We start from the raw sequence: 22,474 nt of genomic DNA on the forward strand, positions 1-22,474 counted from the left end.
GCAACTGCCTGATATTCGGTAAATTCAGGCCCCTCCCATGGGTCCACTAATGTGCTGAAATCTGGGTTTAATGTGCTGAATTTATTTTTTATAAGAATCTGTTGCTGAATCTGCTCGACGAAGAGAGCCTGGTTAGAGCTTTAAGAAACTTCTCATTAGCGGGATAAATGTGCTGGGTGCTTGGGGAATCTGCAGCCTACCGCTGCTGGGCGCCTGCCGGGGCAAGTGGGGCTGCTTGGCCTTATGCTGGGGTAAATCCAGAGGGTCCCCGTGGGAGGGCACACATGGGGGCCAGACCCTGGGAAGTGCACGCACAGGTGTCCTGATCAAAGCCGTTGCGTGAGTCATCTCCTGTTACCTGGAGCTGCAAGCATGATGCTGGCTCAGGCTGCCAGACTCCCAGGCCCTGCCTGGCACCCAGGAGTTCTCCCTGTTGTGTGAGAATACGCCTCGTGTCATGTTGTTTAAATGCTGGTCTGTAGAAGGCAGGTGTGTAGAAGGGGACCTAGTATATGGATGCCCAGGTGACCCTAGTTCTGATGGGGGTGGGGATGAGCAGAGATATGTGGAGGACACTGGAGGTGAGAACTGCACAAGGTGGAACCATGCGGTGTAAAAACAAGGGGACTCCAGGCAGAGACAGTGAAGGTGGGTGGCATGGAAAAGGGAGGGTGGTCGGAGACAGCATGTCTTGCTTGGGTGGATGGCAGGCTGACAGGAGAGGAGATGGGAGCATGCTGGTTCCTTGATCGCCTTACTAGGGGATTCAGACTCTCTCTTCTCAGCTGCTGGGTTCTAGGAGAGAGAACAGTGTGATCCCGTTGGCATTCTGGGACGAGCTGATGGCAGTGTGGAGGATGCACAGCTGTGGGTTAGAGGGAGTCTTGCCACCTGGGTGCAGCCCTGGAGCAGAGGCACGTCCCTGGGCGTCTGCCCCCCAGCCCCAGGGCCCTCTGAGTCGCAGCACCAAGCTTTTTCCTTTGAGGCCAGGCCTTCTGAGTGGAAGCACAACTCCAAACCAATATTCTAGGCCGCAGAACCTGGGGCCACACGATGCTGGTCGGAAAAGCAAGGGTGATTGCTTGGCCTAGGCAGCTGTTGGACCCTGCCGGGGGGAGAGGCGACGTTCTGAAGGATGCTCTCTTTCTTGGCTGCTTCTTATCAGAAGACACATGCCCCCTATCCACCCATGAGATATTGTTAGTTGGCAGCAGTGGACAGACACAAAGTTGAACCAAGAAAGAGGGAGCTTCATGGGAGCTGCAGCAGCCCATGTTTTAAAGCTCTCTTTCTGGGACTTCCATGGTGGTCCAGTGGTTAAGACTCTGCTTCCAATGCAGGTCTCACAGGTTCGATCCCTGTTCTGGGGACTAGGATCCCACATGCTGTGTGGTGCAGCCAAAAAATAAAAATTAAAAAATAAAATAATCTTTAAAAAATGAAAAAGGTCTTTTTTCCTTTAAAAAGGACCTGTGGTTAGACAGAGGATGGGAGAGGCACAGTGAACACCACCCTAAGCCTGGAAAGGTTGCACACGCTGTTAATTCGGACTCTTCTGTGACCCCATGGACTGTAGCCCTCCAGGGCCCTCTGTTCATGGGATTCTCCAGGCAAGAATATTGGAGTGGGTTGCCATGCCCTCCTTCAAGGGATCTTCATGACCCAGGGATGGAACCCACATCTCTTATGTCTCCAGAATTGCCAGGCGGGTTCTTTACCACTAGCGCCACCTGTGAAAGGTTATTTGCCACAAGATGCTGCTGGGCTCAGAGCAGAAGCCTGGGACTGAAATGTGCAGAGGCTGAGGAGGGTGGCTGTGGGCAGCCGGTGGAGTTGGGGTGTAGAGGAGGATCTGGGACAAGTAGCTGCCGTGAAATGAGGGAAGACCAGGGAAACCTGTACGAGAACAGATGCCCAGGATCAGAGAACGCCAGTCGGATGTCAGGGCCGTTCCTGGCCTCCAGGGCCCTTCGTGGTAGAAAAGGCTCCCTTGGATATTGAGGTGCGAAAATATGAGGTCTTCAGACATTTTGCTATCAGTAATTTAGTCTTTATCATTTAAGCCAGTTTGAGTTGGGTTTTCTGTCACTTGCGATGGATTTGGTTCCAAGTGCAATGAAAAGCTATTAAAGGATTTTGAGCTGAGGAGCACATGATCTCATTTACATGTTGAAAAGATGCCTCTGGCTGCCGGTGGAGAATGGACTCTAGAGTGGCATGAGTGGAAGCAGGGGACTCCTCGAGAGGCTGTTGTAGCTGTTCAGGTGGGCGGAGGAGAGGCTTAAACTCGGGTGGTCATGGCAGAGTGGGCAGATGATGCCAGCAGAGTCCTGGGGTAGCTGGTGCAGGATCAACAAGACTGCTGTGGGTGGACTGGAAGGACCGGAGTGACTGGAGGAAGACAGAGCTGTTAGTGATGCTGGTGAGGAACGGGGCTGGAGGAGTGTTGGGTTGGTGGGCGGGATGGGTTGGAACTTCTCTTTTCAGCAGATTCTGTTGAAGATGCTAATCAGACAACTAAGCAGCCATAACAAGTCAACAGTTGGATATCAGTCTCTTGCCCAAGCCAAGGGTCAGGGTTAATTTGGGCGTCATCAGTGGTTAAGAAAAAAGTCATGTAGGGGGAAAATACAGAGATAGAGAGAAGAGGGCTGAGGGCAGAGCCCTGGAGTTTGCCAATCTTAGAGCCTGGTAGAGATGGAGAAGCCAGTGATGGAAATGGAGAGAGAGAGTGGCCAAGACGGAGAGGAGCCCAGGCAATGAGGAGCCACGGCACCCAGGGAGGAGAGGTCAGCTGTATCCAGGAGTGCTGGGGGTGTCACACCGAAGAAGAACACAGAAGCATCTGCAGGATTTGGCAACATGGCAGTCATCAGTGACCTCGATAAGCCAGACTGGGGTGACTGAAGAGTGAATAGGAAGAGAGGGGTAGGGGTGTGATCACTGAAGTTTCTTTGAGGTGAGCTGTGACCAGGAGCAGGGGATGGAGCTGTGATTGGAGGGGGATGTGGGTTCAAGGAGGACATTTTATTTTTAAAGGCAGGAGATGGCGGAGTGTGTGAATAGTGATGGAAATGATCTAGTGTAGAGGGGATAAATTGATAATACAGGAGAGAGGGGGAATCCCTTCTTGAATGAAAGGGAGGGCTTGAAATCAACTGATTTGGCCTCTCCTGGAGCAGAAGTGGAGGGATGACAGAGAATTTGAGAACAGGAGGTAAGGCTGCCAACTTGGTGGTGAGAAATTAAGGGGTTTCCTCTTTCCTTGTTTTCTCAGTGGGTTACAGGGTGAGGCAAGGGGCTGAGAGTCCCAGGGGCTATTGAGGAAGGAGGGAGGGCAGAAGACAGCAGTCTGAGAGCAGGGGGTAGGGTGACCTTACCTGGGATCTGTAGGAGGAGTACAGGGTGATGCTGAGTGCCTGTCTGAAGCTTGTGGTTATAAAGTTATAGTGCCAACAGTCAGCCTGGCTCTTTGTTCACCTCCCGAAACGTTCGGTGCCTGAGGTGCAGACGTGGAGAAGACAGAGAGTTGGATTCAGGTGGACTGGGAACTCAGCCCAGGGAATGGAAGGAGGGTGGAAGGGGTAAAGAGTCAGAGGTCATTTGCAAGGGAGAGATTATATGGAGCCATAATTATGCGTGTCCAAGAACTTCTGAGATAGAAAAGATGTTGGAGATAAACATTTAGGATCATCAGCTAATGGGCAGCAGGTGAAGGGTTTAGATGAGATTGCCCAGAAGAGGGTGTGATGTGAGAGAGAAGAGGGCCAGCGATCAGATCAGACCAGGGGAATCAGCATTCCAGGTGGGAGTTGGGGAGCCTTGGGGGTGACTGAAAGGGAGGAATGCAGGAGAGGTGGTGCCTGGAAACCAAAGGAGGGAAGAGCAGGAGTGACCAACCCTCCCAGGAGGCTGGAATTGTTACTTTAGATGTCACTGGTTATGTGGGGTGAAGATGGAAGAGGAGGGAGTGGAGGCAGTGAGTGGGGTCAGAGGGATGAACAGCATTAGAAGCGAGGCAACTTGACCCAGATCTAGAGAAACGAGAAGTGGGTTAATTTTCCAAGAGGCGACAGAGAAAGGAAGTTAGGACCTGAACTCGGGGGTTCTGTTCGGAACCAGAAAACAGCACTTGGCTCCCTCAGGGGCTGGAGCTGTGAGAGAGAGGACCCTTTGTGTCCGGAGAAGGAAGGAGGTGTGAAAAGGGGTCAGGGACCAGATGGAGGGGGCATGTCATGAGGACTGTGTTCTGTGGAATCTGAACAAGCAAGTAAGTGTAGATTGCTTGCCCACGTGTCTCTTGTACCCAGATATTTCTCTCTTCATACTGGAGCAGACCATGTTTTCCCAAAGCTGGCAGAGTTGGAGGTGGAGTGGGAGGGACAGGGCTGAGGAAGGTCCAGGCCACAGTGTCCAGGCCAAGCTTTCACACAGAGAAACCAGCTTGGGGGGGGCACAGATGTGACAGGGCTGGGTGCATGCAGACACTGACACTGGGAGAATGTTAGGGGTCAAACACACACACACACACACACAGTCCCTGGAATAGCCTTGAACTGTAGGCATCTGTAGGCACCATGAACAAAAGGAAAGTGAATGAATATCTAACATTAAAAAACCTAGGGTCAGGCCCCAGTGGGAGTGCAGAAGGCTCTGTAGATTGTGTGAGGTTTGGAGCCCAGGATATCTTGGCAGAAACAATTTATGCACTAAAAGAGCCCTGGCTCATCAGAGGGGCAGTTCCTTCATTATTCTTGCCATGAAGGCCTTTGCGGTCTCACAGCATGTCCTGCCGTCTCTTTCAGTGTTGGGGTTGCGGTCGGGTGTCAGGGCTGGACCACAGCCTCTCCCCCTGCGGCCCCTGCAAGAAATACTGTCTCCACTTTGGTTTTGTTTTCCTCCCAGGTTTGCTTCTCCACTCCCCAAACTGCTGAGTGGCATGAAGTCACAGGGAGGCCTGGCTTCCTCCTCCTTTCCAGTCTCCTGCGAGTGAGCTCAGATGGCCCTGCGCCCCTTTCGCCCTCCTTTCAGATGAGGAATATCTGCTGGGTTTGAGGGTGTGGCAGGAAGACTGCATCCACATTGTTACCCAGTGTCACGGAAGGAAGGGGGGTGTCCACGGAGGTCCGCTGGACGGAGTGCTTGCTTCAGCAAGCACTGGGGGGCCCGAGAAGGTTCTCTGCAGCCCACGTGTCCTTCAGCGCACACACACTTGGGTCAAAGTGCAGGTGGCCAATGACTGTGCGCTATCTCCCGGTCTTTCCCATGACTCCACGCGTAACTCCTGCAAATGGAGACGTTTCCAGCCTCAGAAAGCCTGAGTTTCTGGTGGTTTTTGCTGGCGGGGATTCTGAATGCAGAGCCTGTCGTGCTGCTTCCTGCTATTCATTAGGTCTGGGCGTTCTCATTACTGGGTGGTGAACCAGAAGCCACAGCGAGGTGCCGGGCCAGATGAGGGTGGAAAGGCTTCTCTCCGGAGCTGACACAGCAGTGATGGGTCTGGCTTGTGTTTCTCCAATTCTGATTTGCATCGAGGTTGCTAAGAAAGCTTTCCACCCAGGTCTGCTTACGTCCCCGTACGCCCAGCCAACGCTCCCAGACCTTCTTCTCTGCCATCAGTGGAATTCAGGTTGGGGCTGAGGTTGCTCTGAGAGGTACACAGAAGTCATCCTTCTCACTCACAGTCCACCTGCCTTTCCCTTCTGGGTAGCTTTTTATTTGACAAATAGAATTGAGCAACACCCAGCGTCTAGGTGGTGGGGTGGGCAGGGCACAGGGGATGCAGAGAGAAGATCTGCCCTTTATCCCTGGCTCTTTGTACCTCTCAGGAAAGCTGTGAGTGGCATCAAGTCTACAAGTCCCTTTTACCTCTGTCCCCAGAGGCTCAGTCATCATGAGAGGCCTGGGGCCTTCTTGCCACATTTGTCACTATCAAACCAATCCTAAAAGAAGTCAACCCTGAATGTTCATTAGAAGGATTGATGCTGAAGCTGAAGCTCCAATACTTTGGCCACCTGATTCGAAGAGCTGACTCATTGGAAAAGATCCTGATGCTGGGAAAGATTGAAGCCAGGAGGAGAAGGGGATGACAGAGGACGAGATGGTTGGATGGCATCACTGACTCAATAGACACAATTTGAGCAAACTCTGGGAGATAGGGAAGGACAGGGGAGACTGGCGTGCTGCAGTCCACGGAGTCGCAGAGAGTCGAACATGACTTAGTGACTGAACAGCAACAACTGGCCCCACCCACCGAGAATCACAGTCGCACAGCCAGGCTGGGCTCGTTAATCTTGGAGGCAACAGAAATTGCTTTGCCTTGAATTTGACGGTTTAGGCAATGACAACATTTATACAGGCAGTTCCCACTTACGTACAGGTCATATTTCTGGCAGTTTATTTATAAATTGGCTGTTGGCTACTTGAAAACAGTTTTTCTCATAGAAATACATTTTCAGGTGATGGTTAAGTTTCCCTGCCAGCACACAAAGGGCTATTTAACTTGGATTAAAGTAAATTATCAGCTAGTTGAAAGGGGTGGGTCTAGGTCAAGATTTAAATTGAAGGGGAGATTGCTGGGGAGTCAGGGTCAGCCTGGGAGAATGAAAGGTCATTCCATTTGGTATACATAACAGTACAGCCAGTCTGAGCCATACATTCATTGATGGTTCTTTATCTTGCAATCCATATTCATCAACAATCCTGTTTGTTCTACCCGAGAAACAGACCCCAAATCTAATCACCTTTCAACTTCTGCTAGCCACCATCACCCTAGATGGAACTACCATTCTCTCTTCAAATCCCTGTTCCTGTGTACCCCGCCCCCTCCCCACAACCTGTCCTTCAATCGCTGGCAGAGTAAACCTTTAAAATGGGAGTCAGATCAGGCCGGTTCACAAGGTGAAGGCAGGGTGCATCCAGGAGGCAGCACCTCCCTTTCCTCCGCCCTCACCCCCATCGATTCCACTTCCCTCCTGCCAACTCCACAAAGAGGTAGGGATCCGGTGCCTGCTTTTTGGGGGAGCTTCCTGGTTTCCTTTCGGTTCACTCACTCTTTAAAAGTCCCTAGGTTTCTGCATATATCCTCAGTATCTGGGGCTTAAACCCCTATGCTTTGTTTTAGGAGGAAAACCCACCCCCATCACCTACTGTGTACATACACGGGAGGACACTTTAAAAAAAACTGCCCTCCATAGGTTCATAATTACAGTAATTCATCTCCTCTGTGCTCCTCCATTAATGGTGACCGGCAGTCTCGTTCCCAGCCCTGTGTGAATTTCTCTCCACTCTGCACTGGCTGCTGATTCCTGCTCATTCATCACTCTCCATCCCCTCTGGTGGCACAGGGACCCTGTCCTGGGGACCTCGCCTCCCAGTGGACCTCCTCTTCCTGGTGTGAGCTGACTCCATCATTGGAGCCGGCCCGGTGCAGACAGCAGTCTGCTCTCAGGAGGGCCCGACCTCCAACTACTGCTGTGCCAAGGTGGCCTGTCTGAGGTGTAAATCAACCCCGACTGCAAGGCCATCGGCCGTGTTCTTGGAGCTGCCTGCTGACAGCATTCAGGAGTCCGGGCTGAGTCTTTCTCTCCTGGCTGTAGCAGTGTGGGCCATGTGTTATGAACACAGAGGATTCAGGGACTGGGAGGAGCCCTCCGAGGTTATTTTGCCTCCCTGGCCTCTGCCCTCGGCTAACACCTTCTGACCATCATCATGGGACAAAGAACCCTCTTCCCATGGAGACTTGGTTCAGCACGGCGCCCCTCCCAGATGCCTGCCCTCTGCTCATGCGGGCTCGGTTGCATCGGTGGAAGAAAACAGTACCTCCTGCTGCTGAAGTCCCCTGCCTCTGGCGCTACACTCCCACCATCACCAGCTTCTTCTCTTGACCACTTGTTTACAGTTTCCCAGCCTCTCTGCCGTCTGGGCGACAGGAGCACCCAGCCAAGACAATCTGAATTAATTTTGCAAGTAAAATTTAATCAGATGACCCATCAAGCGCCCCACTAAATCAAGACATATTACATCTCGTGTGAGCCCTGAGCCCATTCATCATGTAAGGCAGCCCCTGAAATGCCAGCCAGGGTTAGGGCAAAAAGGAAGAGCGTTCTTGTCTGAAGTCAGAAGCAGTCTTCCCTGTCCCTGGCTTAGCTCTTTTGCGGGTGATAGCATCAAGAAGGTGGTATTGGTATTGGTGGCATCAGAGTCAGGGTCAAATGCTCCTGAAACAGATCTCTGCTTCGACACTTGCTAGCTGTGCAATTCTGCACAGCTTACTTAACCTCTCTGAGCCTCAGTTTTCTTATATGTAAAATGGGAATGATGGCCCTCTTAGAGGGCTGTTACGAGGTGAAATGAGGGAGACCTATGTGAAGTGTCTGCATTATACTAAATGTTCTATAAATGGTAGTTCCTCCCTGCCTCTGCCCCTGCCCCCCATAAGAAGTAAGTTAAAAACTTCATGGATGTTTTTGGTTCAGCTGTGCCAATGTAGTGGCATTTACACACAACATAAAAAGTAGAAAATTAACAGGCAAGTACATTATATACAAGGAACAATTGAATGAATTCAGCTGACTGAAGGAGATGGATTCAGGGGACATTTTAGGTTCACATAGAAAGAAAATGGGCAGAAGTTTTTGCCATTCAGATGTGGTGCGGGTTTCATAGGTTGGTCTTTCTTTGTGCCGTACTTTCTGTCTTGTTCTGACTCACAAACTGTGAGCATCTGGTTTTACAGAGCTTTCTGAGATCCTTAGTAAAGCCTAACCATGGTGGTGGTGATGGAGCTTCATCTTTTTGCTTCGTTTACTTTTTCTGTTACCTTTCTAGGCTGTAACAGACTAGAGCCATTTAGGACCAGGCATAGGGAGATAGGGGACTTTTCCTGGGGTGCAGTGGTAAAGAATCCACATAACAATGCAGGAGACTTGGGTTTGATCCCTGGGTCGGGAAGATCTCCTGGAGGAGGAAATGGCAACCCACTCCAGTATTCTTGTCTGGAGAATTGCAAGGACAGAGGAGTCTGGCGGGCTAAGTCCATGGGTTGCAAAGGATCAGACACAACTGAGCACACATGCTTAAGAAGATAGAGAAACCTCGCATATTATCTGCTGACAACTTTGATTAGGATTCCTTCTAGAGAAGTCTGGGAGTGGCGACCCTCAGGGGACAGCAAAGGTCCCCTTGGGTTAGGTGGTGGTAGTTCTGCTCTCAGCGTGGCCTCCAGGGAGCTGGGGAATGAGGTCTCGGGCTCCTCAGGACTGGCTTTGGGGGAGAGGGGCTCCCTAGCTTCCCCTACTTTCTCAGCCATGTGTGAATGAAGTCCCAGCAGCCATGGGACTCTCATCTCTGATTGAGTGCTTACCTGAGCCCTGAGCAGAGAGGGCCAGACAGAATCTTCATCTTTGTTTTTTGATTAAACTTTGTATTTTGTATTGGCGTATAGCCGATTAACAATGTTGTGATAGTTTCAGGGGGACAGCAAAGGGACTCAGCCATACATATACATGTATGCATTCTCCCCCCAAACTCCCCTCCCCTCCAGGCAGAGTCTTTTTGTCCAGCAGGAGCTCCCAGTCCTGACTGACCATGGTACTTACAGAACCAGTGACAGAACGTAACTTACTTCTTTAAGGACCAAAACTTAAAAAAATATTTTGGCCGCTTTAATGAAATCTTTCCATCCAAATGGACATAAGAAAAGTAGGACTAATATGCATGCTTTCTTTTTTTTTTTTAAGGTTTCATTCTGAGCTTTTAAAAAAAAAACATTTATTTTTAATTAAAGGATAATTGCTTTACAGTATTGTGTTGGTTTCTATCAAACATCAACATGAATCAGCCATAGGCATGCTCTCTTAACCAGTGTACTCAGAATACAGTTGGATTACTTTTTCATTTCTCAGGGTTGTGATCATAAATGTTAGCTACTACCCGGGTGCTATGGGCTTCCCAGGTGGCTCAGTGGTAAAGAATCCTCCTGCCAATGCAGAAGATATGGATTCTATCTCTGGGTGGGGAAGATCCTCTGGAGGAGGAGATAGCAACCCACTCCAGTGTTCTTGCCTGGGAAATCCCATGCACAAAGCAGCCCAGCAGGCTGCAGTCCAGGGGGTTGCAAAGAGTCAGACACGACTTAGCGACTAAACAGCAACGGCCCTGGCTGATAATGAACCAATGCTCCAGAGCCTGGTGGGATAATTTTTTCCCCCCACAGCGGACCTTCTTGGGTTCCTGTGACTTTTCTCTTTTCTCCTGCTTCATTGGCTGCCTCTTCTTACTCTTGCCCACTTGTCTGCCTCCCTTTTCCTCTTGCCTCTTTTGCACTTAGTGTGAATAAACTCTCTCAGCATTAGCTTAGAGTGGGGCCAGGAGGGGTCTCTCTTGTTTGCTCTGAGTCCTTTTTGTTTCCTCCTTTATCTCAGTAGAGTTGAGGCCCCTAGCTGGGTGGTATTATGGTTCTGCCTGTGTGGAAGCTGCATTGTTTGCACATGTGCCCAGCTTTCCTGATAGATTTTTAGATCGTGGTCCACAAGGGACCGGACTACATTTGTTTTTCCTGCAGCAGTGCTCCATGGATAGCAGGGTCCCTTCACAAATGTACACACTGACTTTATGAATCTATTGGGTTGGCCAAAAAGCTCGTGAAGGTTTTCCATAAGATGTTATTAAAAAACCCAAACAAATATTTTGGCCAATCCAGTACTTAATGAGATACGGAATTAAATGGGACAGTTAGTTCCATTGGAAATAGAAATAGTTACACCACTAGAAAGAAAGAGATCATTTCCATCATGTATACAAAAGAAGCAGTCCGATAGTGGCTAGGAGCTAGTGAAATGGGGCTCTAGTTGGGTGATCTTGATTACTCTATGCCTTACTTTCCCCACCTGAAAAATAGGATAATTATACTGGCTGCGTCATAGGGTTGTAAAGATAAATGGGGTCCTGGCTGTTAAAATTGCTTAGTACCCGACTTCCCTGGTCGGGTGAGTGGCTGAGACTGCCAATGCAGGGTGGCCCTGGGTTTGATCCCAGGTTAGGGAACTGGATGCCACATGCTGCAACTAAGACCTGGCACAGCCAAATAAATATATAAATAAAAATAAATATTAAAAAAAATAAAATTACTTAGCTCAATACCTGGCATGTAATAAAGCATTTGCTGATGTTAGTAATGATAATAAAAAAGCTTTATGTGTGATTTGGTGCATCTGGTGGGGATGGTGTGTGCTTCCTGGGGGTCTGTCTAGGGGCCCTTCCTTTCTGCCCTGGATTGCACCCTCCTTTCCCCGCTTCCATGCCTCTGGGAAGATCTTTATTTGGCCTCGGTGTGAGAAGGATGTTAATGCAGAAATGTTAGGTCTGGAGATTTCCACAGCCTTTGAATAATAGACATTTGGAAAATTAAATATTTCTGTCAAGTGTGCCATAAATCTTGGCTGTTTAGGAAGGTGAGAAATTAAAATTGCAAACCATCCAGGGAGGGAGCAAGCCGGTCCAGCTCCCTGGTGTGTGGTCTCAGGGTGAGGGTGGGTGGAGCAGGGGCTCCCAGAGGCAGCAGCTTTGGACCAGGACAGGGAGCAGACCCTGGGCTGAGGGCAGTCAGGAGAGGACTGGTTACTGCAGGTCATCAACCCGGCGCACTTTGAAGTTCAAAAGGTTTTGATGGAGGCTTTCCCCTCTGCGTTCTAGATCTGCACCTACCGGGCTTCAAGCATTTCTCTCTCTTCTTTCCCTCTTGTTTTGGCTTTCCTGCCTATCCACCCACACACCTGCTGGGCACCCTCCCTCCCTCCTCCTGCTTCAGAGGAAGCATCAGTCCCAGTAATTCCTGGCACTGCTGGAGAGCCATTTGGGGAGCCGGGGAGCCTGTTCTGGGCTTCCTCTGCCCCAGCAATGGCAAACCATGAGAGGGTCTCACGAATAGAAATGGTATCCCAGACTACACAGAGCAGGCAGTAGATAAGCTGCCAGACTCCTCTGTCCATGGATTTCTTTAGGTAAGAATATTGGAGTGGGTTGCCATTCCCTTCTCTGGGGGATCTTCCCGACCCAGGGATTGAACCCAGGTCCCCTGCATTGCAGGCATCTGAGCCACCAGGGAAGCCCATATGTATCTCTAGGGCTCAGGAAACATCAGAGGAGGAGATTTGGGTGAAGTCTATATAGACTATGAACAGCTTCCTGTCTCCTCCCTCAAGTCCCAAGATGACCCAAAGATAGGCACCCACCTTCAGCCCTGTCTGTGTCTCTCTCCTGCCTTCTTACCCACTCATGTATCCAGATTGGACTCTTGGATGACTACACTGTATATTGTGTTGGCAAAAAGACTCACTCGGATTTTTCCATCACGTCGTACGGGAAGGCATGAACAAATTTTTGGGCCAACCCATTAAATCTGATGAGGGCATGTCAACTGGTCACCAGTTCTTTGTGACCCACTTGAAAAGGGCTACAAAGAAACCAAAGCCTATCTAAGGAAGTTTGGCCAGGTGTTGAGGAGACTCAGAACCATGTCATGTCCTTCCTTTCAGGCATTTGTTTCATTCAGCCATTGTGAGTAGGTGGCTAGAATGTTCCAGAAGCACTGGTTGCTGAGGAGAAACAAGTAATAAAGAGACGAGTCCATCTTCTCTGTGTCAAACATTGTGCTAAATTCCATAAACACAATAATTAATTTAACATGAAGAACCTTAAGATGTTACTGTTATTCATTTAAGTAAGAGAACTGTGATTCAGAGAAATTAAGCAACCTTCACAGATGGAAGAGCTGAGAATCAAACCCTCATCTGACTTTCAGTCATTTTGAATCACTTGCTAATAAGGCCTTGCTGGAAAGTTGAGGGAGCCAAGCCTTGCCCCTGAGGAGCTCGGGGTCTAGTTGGAGAGCAGGTGAATACATCTGAGTAGGGAGCTCAGCCTTGGATGGATGACAAAGAACCAGGGAGGGCTTCCTGGAGGAGGTGATGCAAAAGCTGAATCTAACAGGATGTAGAGGAGCCAGTTGGGAAAAAATGGGAGGTAGGCTATCATGAGGTTGGGGAAGCGTTTCAACACATGCACGGAAGTGAGGACTTGTGTTTAGGTCATAGCAAGCAGTGGGAGCCAAGGTACAAGGGGAGAAGCCAGGGAGTTGGCAGGGATCCGATTGTGAAGAGCCTTGTATGTCAGACTAAAGGTAGCAGGAGGCCATTTCAGGGATTTCTACAAAAGGGGACAGGTTGAGATCCACTCAGCAGCTGGACAGGAGGCAGAAAAACCATGAGGCCACTGTGGACATTAGTGTGAAATGTGTGTGTCTTAAACTAAGGTCTGGAAGTACACAAATCTGAAGGACCTAGAAAGGAGAATTGATAGGACTCTGTGCTGGTTCGTCATTTGTGGAGAAGGGAGGAGCCAGGTCTGGGGGGACAGAATGGGTAGCCGAGTCCCCAAATTTGTGTGGCCTGCCTGCTTGGTGGCAGCGGGGATCCTCACTGTGGACCCGGGCCTGTTCATGTGGATGAAGTAGATGTATTATGATCACTGGGCTAGGGGATGCTTGTGACTATTGAGATGTCAGTCATGCAGGCAGGGACCCAGCTGGCCCTGCTCCCAGGAACTGGGCTAGGGAAGTGTGCCTCCCTACCTCATCCTCCCCCAGGCACAACCTCTTCTTTGTCAGTTACAAAGGAAGTCAACTCTGTGTGTATTGGACATATGGATGGTGTCTACTATTGTCTTCTCCCGTGTGGCCTAAGGATTGCTTGGCCAGTAAGCTTTGCTTTTGGCCCTGCTTTCTCCTAGGATACTAGCACATGGCTGTTTGGAAGGCAGCTGCCCTGAAACCCGCAGCCTAGCTTTGGGACGGCAGCTGTGAGATCATGGGGTGGAGGGGAGGTCGTGTTTCCAGGTGCCAGCTTCTCTGGGCTCTAGGGAACAACTTCTGGGTCCTGGGTGAACTCTGTGCCCAAGGTTGTTTAGTTGCTAAGTCGTGTCCAACTCTTGCGACCCTGTGGACTGTAGCCTGCTAGGCTCCTCTGTCCATGGGATTTCCCAGGCAAGAATACTGGAGTGGGTTGCCGTTCCCATCTCCAGGGGATTTTCCTGACTCAGGGATCAAACCTGATCTCCTGCATTGCAGGCAGCTTCTGAGCCACCAGGAAAGGACTCTGTGCCCAAGGAGAAGCTTATAAAAGGAAATAAGACAATCCTTATATTTTTAGGACCCTAGAAGGGAAGTAGGATGGATGGCAACCTTGACTTTCTGGAGTAAAATGTGAACTTCTGAAAACTGAGGACCAAAAGCTAGGTCCAGTCTTGGCCATGCATAGGCCAAGGGCTGGGGGCGGAGCAGCAGCAGCCCTCTTGTAGTTATGAGGGGGATGGGCAGAGTTGATCACCATCCAACTGGCCTCCTCCCTCAGCTCAGCAGACCCCAGCACTTCTGGAACTCTCCTTTGATCCAAGTGTTCCATCATGGGCATCTTCGTTCTCCAGCGCCGAATTCCTCCCCACCCTTCAGAAAAGCCCACCTGTTGTTCATACCGAGTTGAATCCCCATCTGCTTTCTCTCTGGCTGTTTGAGCCAGTTCTGGCTCCTACCGCACCTGGGGTCCTGTTCTGTCGCCCGCGCCCGCCATGAGCATAGCTACAGTCCAGTTTGACTCCAGACTGACTCCCTGGACCTGGCACATTATGCATCTCAGACTAGATGCTCCAGATGTGTCTCCTGAATGTAATACAAGCTCTCAGAGAACCTTTAAAAGGCTGGGGTGTGGGGAGGGGGCAGGATCCTGAGAGCGCCTACAGAGTGGAAAGATGGGGACGCGGAGGCAGTGCTCCAGGGGAAGGGCTGCCGGTCCTGGAAGGCGGCGGCGAGCCCTGGAGCCCCCGCCCGCTCCCTCTCCCCACGTGTGCGCTAGGCTTTCGTTACTCTGGCAACTGGTCCCGCTCAGACGGCAGCAGGCAGCTGAATCCAGCCCCTTGTTGCGGGAGAAAATGCTCTCATTGAAGCGCCCGAGCGGAGCTTCTGCCTTTTATTGCAACCGGCGCCACCGGCTTCCATTTGTAAACTTATTAGTGTGGGCGCGCGGGGAGAGGGCCGGGGAATCCGGGCCGCCGAGCCGGGGGACGGCAGGGCCGACGGCAGCCGCATGCTAATCAGCCGGGCGAGCTGTGCTGAGGGGCGGGCGGGGCCTCCTGGCCCCAAGCGCCCCCGCCCCAGCGTTGACCTTGGCCTGGCCTGCTTTGATTCCCCGACTTGGCTCTAGGAGGGGGATCGATGCGCACGGATGGAAAGGGCCTTAGGATTCAGAGAGGAGACAGGTGTCTCCTGGGGGAAGGACCCCTGTCCCGCATAGGGACCGGGCCGGTCCCCGCCCTGCCCTAAGGTTGCCCTAGCCCGGGTCCCGAGGCTTCCTGCAGCCACAGTCAGCCGGCGCCTGCCCAGCCGGCCAGGGGAGACCGCCTGCGCCCGGAATGATAATGCGCCCGCTCGCCCGCGCCTCATTTGTAAAGGGCAGCGGCCTGGCTGCCGTAGCAGGTAATTAGCTGGACAGATGGACACCGGCGCGGAGGTAGATGTTCGCAGTGAAGACCGGCGCCCTCTCCCTGTCTCGCTCCCCGAAGGCTCGGGAGTGGGATGATGAACAAAGCGTGGGCCTTCCGGAAGCGGGCGGCTTTGGACCCATCTCAGGACTTCACACAAGGGCAGCTCTTTGTTTACAGCTCCTCTTTCCCTTCCCATTTCCTTTTCTTCCACCTCCTACCCTTTTCCGGTTGTCTGCTCCACCCCGGGGGCGGGGATGGGGCGAGAAGCCGGGGAGGGGGGGGGGCGGGGGGGGGGTGCGGATGGTTCCTGTCAAACCGACCCCCTTCCCAATCGCGGTTACTCTGGTGGGTACTCTTTGCCAGGGAGACTGTCACACACATATCAGAGGCAGTGACGCTGGGGCGGCGTGGGAGGACGGACTGCGGAACCCACGTCATCCAGCCCCGGAGGAGCGCTGGGCTCCTCTCCTGCCTGCGGGCACCCGGGCAGCCACCAAGCAGGGCTTTGCCTGCCGCGTCCAGCAGCTGCTGACCTCATTAGGGCTCCGATCATGGAGGCGCAGGCCGTTAAAGGTCCATAAGAACCAGAGCTAAGTGGCTGCAAAGATATTTACAGCCTCCCTGGAAACTCACTTTCCAATGAGCTGCTGCATCCCCTCCTCCTTTAATTAGCAGGAGGGAGCTGGACAAGTTGTTACAACTGCAGGGAAAAACGATAAAAGATGGCTTTGTATTAGTGTGGCAAATTTTATTAAACCGAGAGAAAGGGTAACTGAAACATGACAGCCGTGTGTGTAGTGCCTCCTGAATTTGTAATAACCCAATCTTGCTCTGAATCATCCCTGCGTTGGCAAACCGAATATAAAGCATTGAACAGATCCAATATTGTAAGAAGAACAACCGAGAACCTCCGAATGCCCAGGGACTGGTAGGGGAAGAGGGTCTCCAGCCCAGGGCAGCAGTCACTGCTTAATGAGCAGAAATAGAGGGTCTGGCCTAAGGCTTTGTCTCCTGAATGACTCCCCCCACCCCTTTTTTCCTATGTCCCTGTCTTTTCACTTATAATTCAGAGGTAATATCTGGCCACAAGAGAAAACTTAACTAATAGCACATCAGTTGGCAGGGAACGGACAAAGCCATGTTTTCCTAAAGGGAGGAAAGGGTGAGACAGGAAATCTAAGAGAAAGAACTGAGCCACATGGCGGATCTGGGCTTGGAGAGCTCTTTGGTGCCCAAGCAGGAAGGGGGTGGTCTTATGTTTACTCTGCATTGGATGTGATGCAGGTAGCTGTCGTTGTTTTGATGATAGAGATCTGAGCCAGGCTTGGAGAGGTTAAGTCCTGGAGCTCCTGAATGGCAGCCTGGATCTGTACTTTGATCTCTCTGCCTCCAAAGCCTGTGCTTTGCCTCTTACCCTAGCCCTTAGATTTTAATTGACAAATAAGAAGGGAAAAATATTCATTTGTAGAGGCCATTTTGTGAGGAATTGTATGTAGCCCTTGAGCTCTAAGGGGTTTTGAGAGATTTTCTGATGAAGGTGAGATATTGTCTCCTCTGTTTTTCAGAGGAAGTCACTGGGGCCCAGAGATGTTAAGCAGGGTGATCCAGCCAGGAAGTGACTGAGAGAGGAGACCAGACCTCACATCCCTTCCAACTAATATTCGGGTGTCAGATAAATCCATGCTGTCTTAAAACAGAGTCTACTTGGGATAATCACAAACTAATTTGTGGACTGGTCAGGCCAACATATGTGGTTTTAGACCTTCTAGAGTTGGAATAAAGAAGCTACTTGGAATGTATGTGGGTTTCCCAGGTGGCTCAGTGGTAAAGAATCCACCTGCCAGTGCAGGAGACATGGGTTTGATCCCTGGGTTAGGAAGATCTCCTAAAGTAGGAAATGGCAATCCATTCCAGTATTCTTCCCTGAGAAATCCCATGGACAGAGGACCATGGCAGGCCTTTGTGCAAGGGGTTGCAAAGAGTCAGACATGACTGAGCACACATGCGTGCCCTTGGAGTGTTTATCACAAACTATTCCAACAACATGCAAACTTTTTTTTTACTTTAGGTTCAGGTTTTTTTTTTTTTAAGATTTTTAAGATTTAGTTTTTACAATAAACTAGAAGTGGGAGCACAGAGATTTCCCACAAAGCCCCTGTTCCCACACATGTATGCTGCTGCTATTGCTAAGTCACTTCAGTTGTGTCCGACTCTGTGCAACCCCATAGACGGCAGCCCACCAGGCTCCCCTGTCCCTGGGATTCTCCAGGCAAGAACACTGGAGTGGGTTGCCATTTCCTTCTCCAATGCATGAAAGTGAAAAGTGAAAGTGAAGTCGCTCAGTTGTGTCCGACCCTCAGCGCCCCATGGCCTGCAGCCCTCCAGGCTACTCCGTCCATGGGATTTTCCAGGCAAGAGTACTGAAGTGGGGTGCCATTGCCTTCTCCCCCACACATGTATAGTGTCCCCCATTATCAGCATCACTACCATCAGCATCATTGGAATGGTGCACTTGTTACCAAGGAGGCACCTACACTGACACTATAATTACCCATAGATGCATGGTTTCCCTAAGGGTTCCCTCTTGGTGCAGCACATTAATGGGTTTGGACAAATGTATAATGACATGTATCTGTCACTACAGTATCAAGCAGAGTACTTTAACTCCCCTGAACATACTCTGTGCTCTGCCTACTCATCTCTCCCCGATCACCACCCCTAGAAACTGATCTTTTCATCATCTCCACACTTCTGTTTTTTTAGGTTCAATTTTCTGAATGGGAGATGGTAGAGTTAAGTGGATTCATCACTGGTTGAGCAGTTGCTGGGTTGGTGTCAACTAGAAGGGAGTTCCTGGGAGCATGTATCAGGACTTTGTTCTTCTTTCCCACTTCACTGTTTGTGATGTGTTGATGTTGGAATTAAGACTCACAAAGCTCTCAGCAGGATGGTATAGGGGCTCGCGGGGGCATTTCTGTGGAAGTCAGCAGAACTATGGGTGTGGAATGGACTCGTGGACACATGATTGAAAGCCTTGCCTGCCAGGCCTGCATGAGAGGCTGTGGAGTGGTCAGCCGGCCCTTCTTTAGCAGAGGAAGAGACTGATGAAGTGAGGTCTCCAGGACGGAGAGAGAAGCCCGCATTCTCTTCCAAGACCCTCATGCCTGGTACCAGATAGTCCCCTGATGTCACAGAAGGAGTTTCCTAGTATGCCACAGTGTTGGGCTTTTCATGGGTCATCTATCCCTCCATCTGCCACAAGGCAGATATGAACCCAAAACATGCCATACAAATGGTTGTCTAGCCCCATAAACTCTCTAGGAGATGTGATCAAATGTTGCTCACTTCCGGGCAGTGAGACTGGTCCTCCTGGGGTTCAGCCTGACTTCTCACTGCTGCTTCTCCCTTCTCTTCTGTCTGCTTCTCTCTCTTCTCTTCTGTCCTCAGAAGAGACAGATGTACACCTCCATCTTCCCCATCACTCTTCCTAGATGTAAAGGCTGGCGTTGCAGACTCACCTCTCCTCTCACTCAAGTTCTTGCGGCCGAAGACAAACTGGACCCTCCGAAGGGTTCACACCCCACTCAGGAGTGATTGACGTGTCCGCCTCCTCAGCGTGGAGTGGAAATGAGCAGAGCACTTCTGTTCAAAAACAGGAGACAAAAATATGTAATACAACCCCAGGCTCCAGTTTGGGTTTGCAAAGTGGAAAACAAAACAGAACCATTTTCCAGGTACTTTTATGTTATTGCCTCTATAATGTGCCCAAAAATATTTTCTGAGTGATTCATCTACAATCCAATAAGAACAACGGCTGTTGCCATTTGTATGAGAGGAACAGAAGCGCATTTGTGAGCGGTTTTATTTTACGGAGGGGAAATGGCACAGGTGTTTGGAACCATTTGCCTGAGGCATGGAGATCTGTGCCCAGGGCGTCGGCAGCTCCAGGTGGAACAGCCCACACCACTGCAGGGAGGAGGAGAGACCTACCAGGCAACTCCCCATGGTTACCATGGGAAAGGGCTGTCTGAAGTTGAGGCTTTTAACCTCATACACTTATCTCCTGCCACTATCTTTAAAGATCTCTGTATCATCTGCTAATTTTATTTTTTATTTATTTATTTTTTTCATCTGCTAATTTTAAAAAAATCGTACGGTGGGCTTCCCTGGTGGCTCAGAGGTTAAAGCGTCTGCCTGCAATGCAGGAGACCCCCGGAGAAGGAAATGGCAACCCACTCCAGTATTCTTGCCTGGAGAATCCCATGGATGGAGGAGCCTGGTGGGCTACAGTCCACAGGGTCGCAAAGAGTTGGACACGACTTCACTTTCACTTTCATGAGGGGAGTGCGAAGGAAGTTCAGGAGCAAGAAGATATATGATACATATAGCTGATTCCCCTGGAGGAGGGCATGGTAACCCACTTCAGTATTCTTGCCTGGAGAATCCCCATGAACAGAGGAGTGGCGGGCTACAGTCTGTGGGGTCGCAAAGCGTCAGACACGACTGAGCGACTAAGCACAGGAGCTGATTCACTTCACTGTACAGCAGAAAGTAACACAACACTGTAAAGCAATTATACACCAATAAAAAAAAGAAAAATAAGACATTAAAAAAAAATCAGGATTTATAGTAATCATTCACATTTCTAAGTTTTTGCAACGCTGCCTTCTATTCATCTCTGTCTTGATCCTGATAAGCACCCTGGGATTGGAACAGACTGCAGACTCCATTTTACAGATGAGGGAACTGAGGCTTTGGGATGTTTACTGCTTTGTTCAAGATTAAGAGACTTCCCATCTCTTGTTCTCCTATTCTTCAAGTAGGGTGCCCCCTTGTAAATGTCAGGGGTTTCGTGTTGCATTTTGATTTGGGGGAAGAGGTGTGAGCTGCCCCAAAGGGTTGTGCTACCAAGTGTCAGTCACTGCGGGAAGAGGAGGGTCATTAGCCAGGAAACAGGAGTGGCTGGGAGGACCCCAGGGTGCCAGGGGAGAAGCTCTAGGCCCTGCTCTTGTGAGTATACACTTGGGGGAGGAGTCGGCGTAGGGAAAGGTGCTGTCTCCCCATGGGCAGGCAGGGTCTAGGTAGGAAGGGTGAACTGGGAACCCCGGAGAGGGTTGACCATACCCATTAAAGCCAGGTTCCGTGTTCCTTTCCCCTTTGTATTTCCAGGCTGTTAGAAAAGTCGTATTTAATCATTCCAGTCTCATTAGTTGTGTCTCTTGAGAGAAAGGCAGCGGACCTGTGTCTACAGCAAAGCAGCATTTGACCACCTTGTTGGTGTCAGCATCATGAGCGAGACAGCCCTTCCCCCCAGGACAAGATGAAGCTTGGGTGACAAGGGTCAGGGTAGAAGGTACCTGCTGCCTTGCCTCACTGGAGAGCATCCCTGCACGGCCAGCACTGGAGGGTCAGGGTTTGAGGATTTTAAAAACTAATTGTACACAACAGTGTGAGTTTACTTAACAATACTGGACTGTATCCTTATAAACACTTAGATAGTAAAGTATATGTTTTGTGTATTTTACCATCCAGTCCCTTAAATCTATTTCTCACTTCCACTGTACACCTATTTGAATAATATTTACAACTGACTGCTTTATTATGGTTATGCTTCATTTTTTCCCCTGAAGTTAGTAACTGCCTTGTTTTGCTTAACTTTGTGGCTGTAATTTTCTTTGTATCTACTAATAGCCTCTCAGAATAATTTCCCTCAAGATTACTCTCATCAGACAAGGCATCAGTTTCAGCAGGTTTCTCAGAAACTTTGCTCCTGGACACCTCTGTTCTGTCTGGACAGCTTGTTCCCAGGCCTGCAGCCATGTTATCCCGGGACCTCCCTCTCCTCTGGCCCTGAGAATTCCCTTTGCCCCCCTTTGATTTGCATTCTCTGTTTCTAGGATCCTGCATCTTATTCTTTTTTGGTTTGCTCCATTGGTTTTGTTTTTTTTTTTTTTTTTGCTCCATTGTTTTGATGGAGCACATTCTCCAGGAGTTTTCTCAGGTTTGCAACGTGCAGTGTCCAAGGGCTTGGTGACGATCCTCTGGGGGCACCGTGCACCCTGGACCGGGGCCTTCTGCAGCTGGTGCGTGGCAGTCCCCTCTTCCTGCCGTTTTCTGTCATCCTCCTTCATCTTGCTGGAGGATTTTGAATTTAGGAAGGCCGGTTGGTGGTGGGACCCTTGTATATGTCATGCTAGTAGGTGGCAGAACTGTGACTTGGACCCAGATCTGCTGGTTCAAATCCGGTGCCCTTCCTCTGAGCACGGGTCCTCACTCCTCCTACCGTGGCCAGAACCAGTGCTCCCTGGCCTCAGCTGGCCTCACTCACAGCCTTGCCTCTCCTCCTCGTCCTCCCTAGCCAGCCCCATTGTTGATATCTGTCTCTAGAACACCTTTGCTTAGACTCTGTCAAGGATCTGGTCTCCTAGAGGACCCCAGGGTCTGTGTGGTGACCTGGACATTTTATACCTTTCTGGGTGGCAAGTCTACTTGGAGGCAGGGAACATGGTTTGTAAGGATCACTGCCCCCTTGCTTTGCCTGTTGCACACTCACTGTGCTCATACCCCATCCCCCTTTAAAAAAATTAGCTATAGTTGATCTAAAATGTTGTATTACTGTCAAGGTATACAGCTTCAGATTATTTTTCATTATAGGCTATACAAGATACTGGATATAGTTCCTTGTGCTATACAGCAAATCCTTGTTTACCTATTTTGTATATAGTGATGTGCATCTGTTAATCCCAGACTCCTGATTTATCCCTCCCCCTTGCTTGTGCCCCTTTGTATTGGCAGGAAGTCAGCGAAGGGATCCCCTCTACAACATGTCTACTAGCCTTTACCTGGAAGAATTCAGACCTGAATCCCACAGGTGAAGGAGTAGAGATCATGGGAGAGAGTCAGGCTCTTCTGAAGTCCATTGTAACTCTGTAGCTAAGAG

The 22,474-nt window shown here is 50.2% G+C and overlaps 1 long non-coding RNA gene across 1 annotated transcript in view; it reads left to right on the plus strand.

The window, feature by feature from the left end:
• Nucleotides 1-2,238: 2,238 nt before the first annotated feature.
• Nucleotides 2,239-22,474, plus strand: part of LOC129628050 (uncharacterized) — a 28,724-nt gene continuing 8,488 nt past the window's right edge. The window contains exons 1-2 of the long non-coding RNA XR_008702706.1: nucleotides 2,239-2,422; nucleotides 18,982-19,268. This is a non-coding gene — a long non-coding RNA (uncharacterized LOC129628050). The remainder of the gene's footprint in view (nucleotides 2,423-18,981; nucleotides 19,269-22,474) is intronic.

The sequence above is a fragment of the Bubalus kerabau genome, chromosome 15 (assembly GCF_029407905.1).
Source record: "Bubalus kerabau isolate K-KA32 ecotype Philippines breed swamp buffalo chromosome 15, PCC_UOA_SB_1v2, whole genome shotgun sequence".
Taxonomy (NCBI): domain Eukaryota; kingdom Metazoa; phylum Chordata; class Mammalia; order Artiodactyla; family Bovidae; genus Bubalus; species Bubalus kerabau.